This window comes from Apium graveolens, chromosome 6 (genome assembly GCF_009905375.1).
Source record: "Apium graveolens cultivar Ventura chromosome 6, ASM990537v1, whole genome shotgun sequence".
Lineage (NCBI taxonomy): Eukaryota > Viridiplantae > Streptophyta > Magnoliopsida > Apiales > Apiaceae > Apium > Apium graveolens.
Window position 1 is genome coordinate 202,763,214 of NC_133652.1, and position 7,707 is coordinate 202,770,920.

Here is a 7,707-nt window from a genome sequence, read left to right on the forward strand (position 1 = left end):
GAGTTAAAGTCTGGAAAATATGACAAGTCAAAGGAAAAATGCTACAACTGTGATGGAGTAGGACACTTTGCAGCTGACTGCAGGAAGCCAAGGGCTGAGAAGAAACAAGCCTTGAATACCAAGAAGAAGAACTTAGATGATACATCAGAATCAGATGATGGTGTTAACTATGCTCTTATGGAAAATGCTGATATTGAGGCTGACACTACTGAATTAAAGGTACCTCAAACCACACTTACTTTTGATACTGATGATATTTATGAACTAAGGTTAATGTTTAAATCTCTGCATGTTAGTTATATGGACCAAACTCTCACTACGCCATAAGTGGGCTACTGTAATGCAAGTGTTACAAGAAGCGTTACATTAGCTAATTAGTTTTTGTTCTATTTAACACCTCTTCATTAGTGTTACAATAGCTATAAAGTTAGTGTTGCAGAAAATGTTGCATAACATGTAACACCAACATCTGGTGTTACATGAGATACTTTTTTAATTTTTAAAAATTTTAAGGTGGAAAATATTATCATAAATTAGTATAAAAATTATATTATGGGTTACTAGTGAATGATTAATGTAACATATAATATAATTCAAATTTTAGAATTTTTTATACATGAGCACAAAGACTGGTTTTTTGTTTTACTATTTAATAAATAATAATTAAATAATTGAAAAGAAAAATAAAAATAAAATTAAAAATTATGCTCAATTTAATTTGGTGAAATATTTGGACGGTATTTCCCCCAGATGAAAACACACTCCCGACAAAAGGGAATTCTGCAAATCTCTCTCAACCTTCTCTCAAACCCTCTCCCTCAACCCCCTTTATCGGCTCCGTTTCTCTTCAAACATAAGACCGACCCTCCTTGTTCCCGGCCGTTACACTCAGGCTCTCTCTATCTCTCCTTGACCGACTACAACAACCATTACAAAATCTTCTTCTTCACTCTGGTTAGATTTCTTATTTTTAATTTTTTATTTGATTTTGAGATAATATGGGTTTTGAACTTCTTAGCATCTTCTTCTCTTCGCTTTGGTTTATTTGTATTTGACTAATTAGAGTATTTTCTTCTCTCTTTTTTTGATTAGTGGTTTATTTATATTTAACTAGTTAGGGTATTTGACTTAGATGTTTGAGTAATTAGGGGTTTTGGACTGATTAGGTTTTTCAATTGTTTTTGAATTCATCGTAATTGAAAAGTCGATGCATTTTTGGGATTGTGATCCTAACTGCTTTCTTCCTTTCCAGAGGATGTGCTTGTACAAGATACTTTTGTTGTCTCAGAGAAGATAAGTTTCATTGAAAATTGAGAATTCACTCAATTTTTTTAAAGCACTATTGGGCCTTTTCTAATACTAATTTGATTGGTTTTCGTTTGTATGCATTTATCTTTTATTTTTATTTGAATATAGTTTATGCAAAGCCACCCGGGGCTAAGAGTGTAGAGGGATATGGAACTAAGTTACAAAATGAAGTTAATGGAATTAAAGACTGGTTTGATCATTTGTTTCCATCTGATGTAAATTACAAGTTTTAGCCCAAGAATCCATCTTCTTACAGGTAAAACTTCGACCTTTTATTAAATCTTCGCACCCTGTTGTACCACTATATGCTCTGTGGTGAATCCCGCCCTCTTTCAATGTCGAACAAGGTTTTGATGGATGTGTTGATACTCATACACATGCCTTCACCGAGACTAAACCCTAACTTCTTGTAACCGAGAGAAGATGGTATCCAACACACTATGATCAAAGGAATTAAGAAGGATAAAATCATAATATAATTAACATTTAGTTCTTTTTAGAATTATAAATTTCCTTTTTCAGATCTGACAAAACATTAGCCTATATATTCATACAGAAGAATTTGTTAAACATATATTTTTTGAATATCAGTGATTGTAGGGAGGCTAATGAGGAGTACATAAAGTATTTTCACAAGGTGGAGGAGAGGTTGCTAAGTTATTTGTCAAAAGGGATAGGGTTGGAGGAGAACGAGCTAAGGACGACAGCTGATGGAGATAATATTGTCTACCTCTTGAAAAACAGTTATTACCCACCATACCCACGACCCGTAGTTAATGATTTTAGTTTAGATGGATGGGAGTCAATGAAAAAAATAAAGAAAATCTCAAAAATAATTACTAATGGTTATCAATAATATCAAGTAAATGCATATCAGTTTATTCTTTTGACTCTCGTTTACCATATGCGACCTGCTATCCCTTTGTTCTGTGTCTCAACAATTCATTCCTTTTCCTCTTGGTTGCCAAAACACACGCATCGACACACACACATAATATAATAGATTCAATGAAGATGGTACACAGGAGCTGAACTAATTGGTATTTAATTAGCAGGTAAATATGTTTACGTTTAATCAATTTGCATTATCTTCATATACAAATAAAGATGTGGCAAGTAAGTATATTCTAAGACTCTTATAATCTTATATATTTCTAACTCTGTAAATGTCAAGATATATGAGTTTACTTGTATATGCATTAGGCTTCCTAATAAGTTTAAATTTCAGTGATGGCAGCATAGTTGGAGGCTATCAAAACAGAAACTGCATCTTGTAAATGTTTAACTGTTTGTAAATGTCCTGAATTACTAACATTTTTGTAACTAAAATACAGAGGATTGAGATGCACAACAGATTGAAGGAGGCCTCTCCGAAAACGAGCAAGATACTGGACTGCAGCCTCCGTTGAAGAAGAAGCGCTACCACAGACACACCGCTCATCAGATCCAAGAGATGGAAGCGTATGAACTCTCAACTGTAACTAATTTGCACTAGTGTGTCACCTTATAATTAGTCTCTCGTCAAATTAGATGGATAATTTGATTAATTACTGCACTGTGTGATAAGTAATGAATTAGTAATGAAATTTGACAGGGAATGCCCGCACCCGGATGACAAACAAAGGATGAAATTAAGCCAAGATTTAGGCCTTAAGCCAAGACAAGTGAAGTTTTGGTTCCAAAACTGATGAACCGAAATGAAGGTAAGCCTGGACCCACTTAACTATACTCACTCACTCGCACTAATTTGTCAAGAGATCAATTAATCTTGCCAGCTGCTACAAGACTTCACTAGATCTTATTACAAAGCTACTAAAATGTTGAAAAAGAGGGGTATCATAAATAATTTACAGTGTGAATAGGGGTAATAAATTGAAGCAGTTGGGGGAACAGTCAACTCTTCTACCTCCTGCAACAATAGCATCCGAGAGGAACACAATATTAATGTCTTTACATTTAGTGTTTTGGGTTCCTATATCCATGCCAGTTGTGTCCAAACAGTAATAAAATGCATGTGCAATGCATAGACTTATAGTTATTACTATAACTTATAATGTGGTTCGTTTTTTATTAAATTTTGATTTGATTCTGTAAATAGGCACAGCAGGACCGAGCTGATAATTCTGTAAATATAGTGATCTATTGCAGGTAACCTATTATTTGTAAATATAGTGATATGGATCAAACTTATAAGTTACTGTTACTTTTGATTCTTTAATGGCTAGTTCGATTTTTTGTATTTGAAATGATAGTTGCTCTTATTTTCAATCATATATACACTGAATTATTATTTCTTCAGTGTTTTACAGAAATGGAATGTTTGTCGGCTTATTAACATGTATAACAAGTATAGTAGTTTGGCATGTTTTACACGTAGTTGGTTGGTTTCATTTGTGTGATATAGTCGTAAGAGCATGACGGTGGTATCAGTTATGTAGATTTGATGGTTGAATTAAAGGTTGGTTTTTTTTATATTAGGTATGAGTTGGGAAAACAGCCTGTAAATACCAAGTTTTCCAGCAACAAGACTAGCAACAAGACTGTTAGGAGAGTGCGTGTTCGAGGTGGAAATGTCAAGTGGCGTACCTTGAGGGTATCTTGCTCAGAGTTTATTATTGTATACATACTTTTGTTGTAATCTAGTCTTTGATAATCTAGTACTTTTGTCATAGTTGTGATATGTGTTGGGGTGTGATTAAATGATGTTGACCTAGTTTGGATGTAAAGTTGTAGAATGGTATGGAGTTGACACTGTTATCTAGTAGTATGATTTGGATATTAAGACTCTTATGTATGGCAACTTTGATATTTTGTTGCTAATGGGATTGTTCTTTAAATTAAGCATATATTTCAAAAAATTTAAAATTAATGATTACATTTGCCCTACTCTAATGTAATATATGATTATATATAGTGTTACATTACATATGTTATTATTGCTTAATTACAAAACAATTGGTGTTGCAGTAGATAAAACAGACTGTTACAATATGTTAAATGAGACCCCCTTGTGTGTCCCACTTATGCAATCTTGATCAAGCTATTGTATCACTCATTTTGTGTTACATTTGGGCCAGTTAGTGTTATAGTAGGTGCCTATTGTAACGTTTTCCTCTTTGTTACAATAGTTCAGTAAAGTGTTACAATAGGGTGTCTATTGTAATGCTCGTCTACGTAACGCCCCCTGGTGTTACAATAGACCTATTGTAATGCTTTTGGGGCCTATTGTAACACCATTTAGGCATTACAATTGCCCATTTATGGCGTATGTCTTGAAAATGCTAGGATTAAAATTGAAAACCTTGATCTTAAGAAAAGAAATGATCACCTAGAATTTGAGTTGATTTTCATGCTAGAAACTCAAAAGGAAAGAGATGATGCCTTAAATGTAAAAGAAAAACTATTACAGAAGCATGCTTATATGGGAAAGGAACTAGTTCAGGAAAAATAAATTAGGGTTTAATAGAAAATGGTTGTTGGAGATCAGGATTAGGATTAGGATATGATAATAAAACTAATTCTGATAAGTGTAATTAAAAGGAAACTGAGAAAGTTAAACCAGTAAATACTGATGTTAAGGTAAACCTGAACCAGACTAAGTTAAGACCTATAAAGTTTAACTTAAGTGCTGATGATTTTAAGTCAGTTAATGAAGAAGGGTCAACATCTGCATTTAAGTCAAATTTAAAAACTGATAAGTATGAACTAGTTCATACAAAGTCAGCAAATGTTGGTTTAATAACTCAGAAATAGCTTAAGCAAAAGCTGAAGGGTGTTAAAATAAAAAAACAAGGAAAGACAGCCTAGAAAGAATAGAAATGGAAAAAAAGGTTTCGCGAAGGAGAACAAGTATAAACTAATTCCTAACTGTGGTAGTGCTAGTCATCTTGCTGTTGCTTACAGGAAGAATAAAGGAATATATATTGTTCCTCCTAAGTCATAGTTTAGGAATAGAACAGTTAGATATAAACCACACAATCCATTTTTCATTGTGGTAGTGTTTGACATCAATTTACACATGTAAAGAGTATCATAGTTTATATTATGACTACTATGAACTTAAACCCTCTTTATATAAATCAAAAGTTGTTTCTGCATGTGTAAACTCTGATATTAAGAATGTTAGCATAAAATATGATCATAGTCTTTTGCTACAAAGGTTAACAAACTTAAAAAGGCCAAAGGATCCAAGAAAGTCCGGGTCCTTAAAAACACTAATTAATTGTTAAATCTGATTGCAGGTTAACAGGAAAATTTTTTTAGTCTTGGACAGTGGATGCTCAGACATATGACTGCAAATAAATCCCTGCTATCAGATTTTAAGGAGGAGGCTGGCCCAAATGTTTTTTATGGAGAAGGCAACTTAGGAAAGACTTTGGGATATGGCAAGATTAAGCTTGAAAATGTCATCATTGAAATGTAGCACTAGTTGTAAGACTCAGGCACAATCTGATCAGTGTGAGTCAAATCTGTGTAGAGGTTACCATGTGACTTTTTATGAGGAATATTGTGAAATTGTCAGTAATTAGATGACAAGGTTACAATGACTGGTTACAGACATGGTAACTTATATGAAGTCAGGGTCTCCACAAATACTAATAATTCTGAAATATGTCTACTTAGTAGAGCATCTTTGAAAGACAACCGGAACTTGCATAAAAGGTTTTCTCATCTCAATTTCAATAACTGTTATTCCTAAAAAATCTAACAAGAATTACAGAAGTGGGGTTGAATGTAATTCTGGTTACTTTTTCAATTTTAAGAACAGTTCTACCATGACTATATTTTTAGTGTTTGTGCCCTAAAGACAACACTATGATATTTTAGTTTAAGACATTAGGATTATTAATGTTTATGTTAAATCGATTATTCTCTTTATAATTGATTAATTCTTAATTTACCGTGATATAAATGTTAGATTAATAAATGTCATTGGAATATGATATGCAATTCTATATCTCTAAGTACGTGACTTAGAAATGACATTATGAGAATAATATCAATATTCTTAAAGGTCCCTAGTCGAGTATTATTATTAAGGGACAATAATAATGCATTAAGACTGGTGTGTTTGTTGACTGATGATCACATCTCATTGATCATAGGTATAGTGATACTAAAGTCAAAAACACATGCAAATGTATATGTACATGGTGCTGGACGGACCAAATGTGAGATTCTACATGTCTGTGGTGTCATAAATAATTCTCATAGTGATAATGATGTAATGGTCCTGAGACCTGAAGTCAATATATTTCTATACGAGAATTAATATACATTGATTCCATTAAAAGTTATCCTTGACCGGGTAATGATGAAAGTGGACATTGGGTATATTATGAATCTTATGAGAAATATGAATGATCTCGATGGGATTTAACCCTCCTATTTTATGAGTGATATTATTGGCCTCTTGTGTGAGCTAGAATATGAAATGCGTGGCCACGCTCAAATGTTGATTTGATATAATAGTCTACTCATTGATCAAGGAAACTTGGATTAAACTATGATGAGGATGGCACATTACATGCCTCTAGTTTAATCTATAATATTTGGTTAAAGGGATTATATTATATTGTACATTATTCACGGATGATTTAATCGATTACCGATTCAATTATTATTACTTGGGTAGCAATGATGTATTACTAGATGCCGCTCATTGTTTACGATTTTAAATTAGATTTAAAATTCGTTGCCAATGTAATAATAACCTATAGGGTCACACACAAAGAATGCTTGAAGGATTATTTAATTTAAATTGGATTTAAATTAAATTAAAGTAATTTCAATTATTTATAATATTAATTAAGTTTGACTTAATTAATTAGATAAATAATGATATTCAAATTTACTAATATTAATTATGAAATTTATTTGTTAAATAATTAAGTGAGACTTAATTATAATACAAATAGGAATTTCGAATTAATAATAACTCCTAATTAGTTAAGAGTTATAATTCGTTTTTCTACTTCCTATATAATATCTCTTGTGTGGCTGATTTTTAGGGTGTGCAAGACTTTTACTAAAACCCTAACCACCAAGAGAGAAGATGGAGAGAGCAAGAAGAAACAAGTTTGTGCTAGTACACATCCAATTCTTGAATTCAAGCATTCGTGTGGATACCGATAGAGAGTAGATCGCGAGAGCGGGATGCGTGGTGATTGAACAAGCTCTGGATCTCTATTAGTCATAACTTACTCCTTCTGGAACACCTCAATGGAATAGAGATTCTGAGAGGAGAAATCGTACCTTGTTGGACATAGTGCGATCGATGATGAGTCAAGCGGATCTTCCATTCAGTTTCTAGGGTTATGCTCTAGAAACAACTGTATATAGACTTAACCAAGTTCCGACCAAAGCGGTTGAAAATACTCCGTATGAGATATGGATTGA

The 7,707-nt window shown here is 32.8% G+C and overlaps 1 long non-coding RNA gene across 6 annotated transcripts; it reads left to right on the forward strand.

The window, feature by feature from the left end:
* The first annotated feature begins 746 nt into the window (after positions 1-746).
* Positions 747-4,149, forward strand: LOC141667127 (uncharacterized). 6 transcript variants are annotated; one of them, XR_012552515.1, is made up of 7 exons: positions 747-954; positions 1,253-1,564; positions 1,900-2,051; positions 2,643-2,769; positions 2,903-3,011; positions 3,407-3,456; positions 3,787-4,149. It is a non-coding gene; the product is annotated as an uncharacterized LOC141667127 (long non-coding RNA). The 6 variants fall into 6 exon arrangements; XR_012552513.1 differs by lacking the exon at positions 1,900-2,051; XR_012552516.1 differs by lacking the exon at positions 1,253-1,564.
* The last annotated feature ends 3,558 nt before the right edge of the window (positions 4,150-7,707 follow it).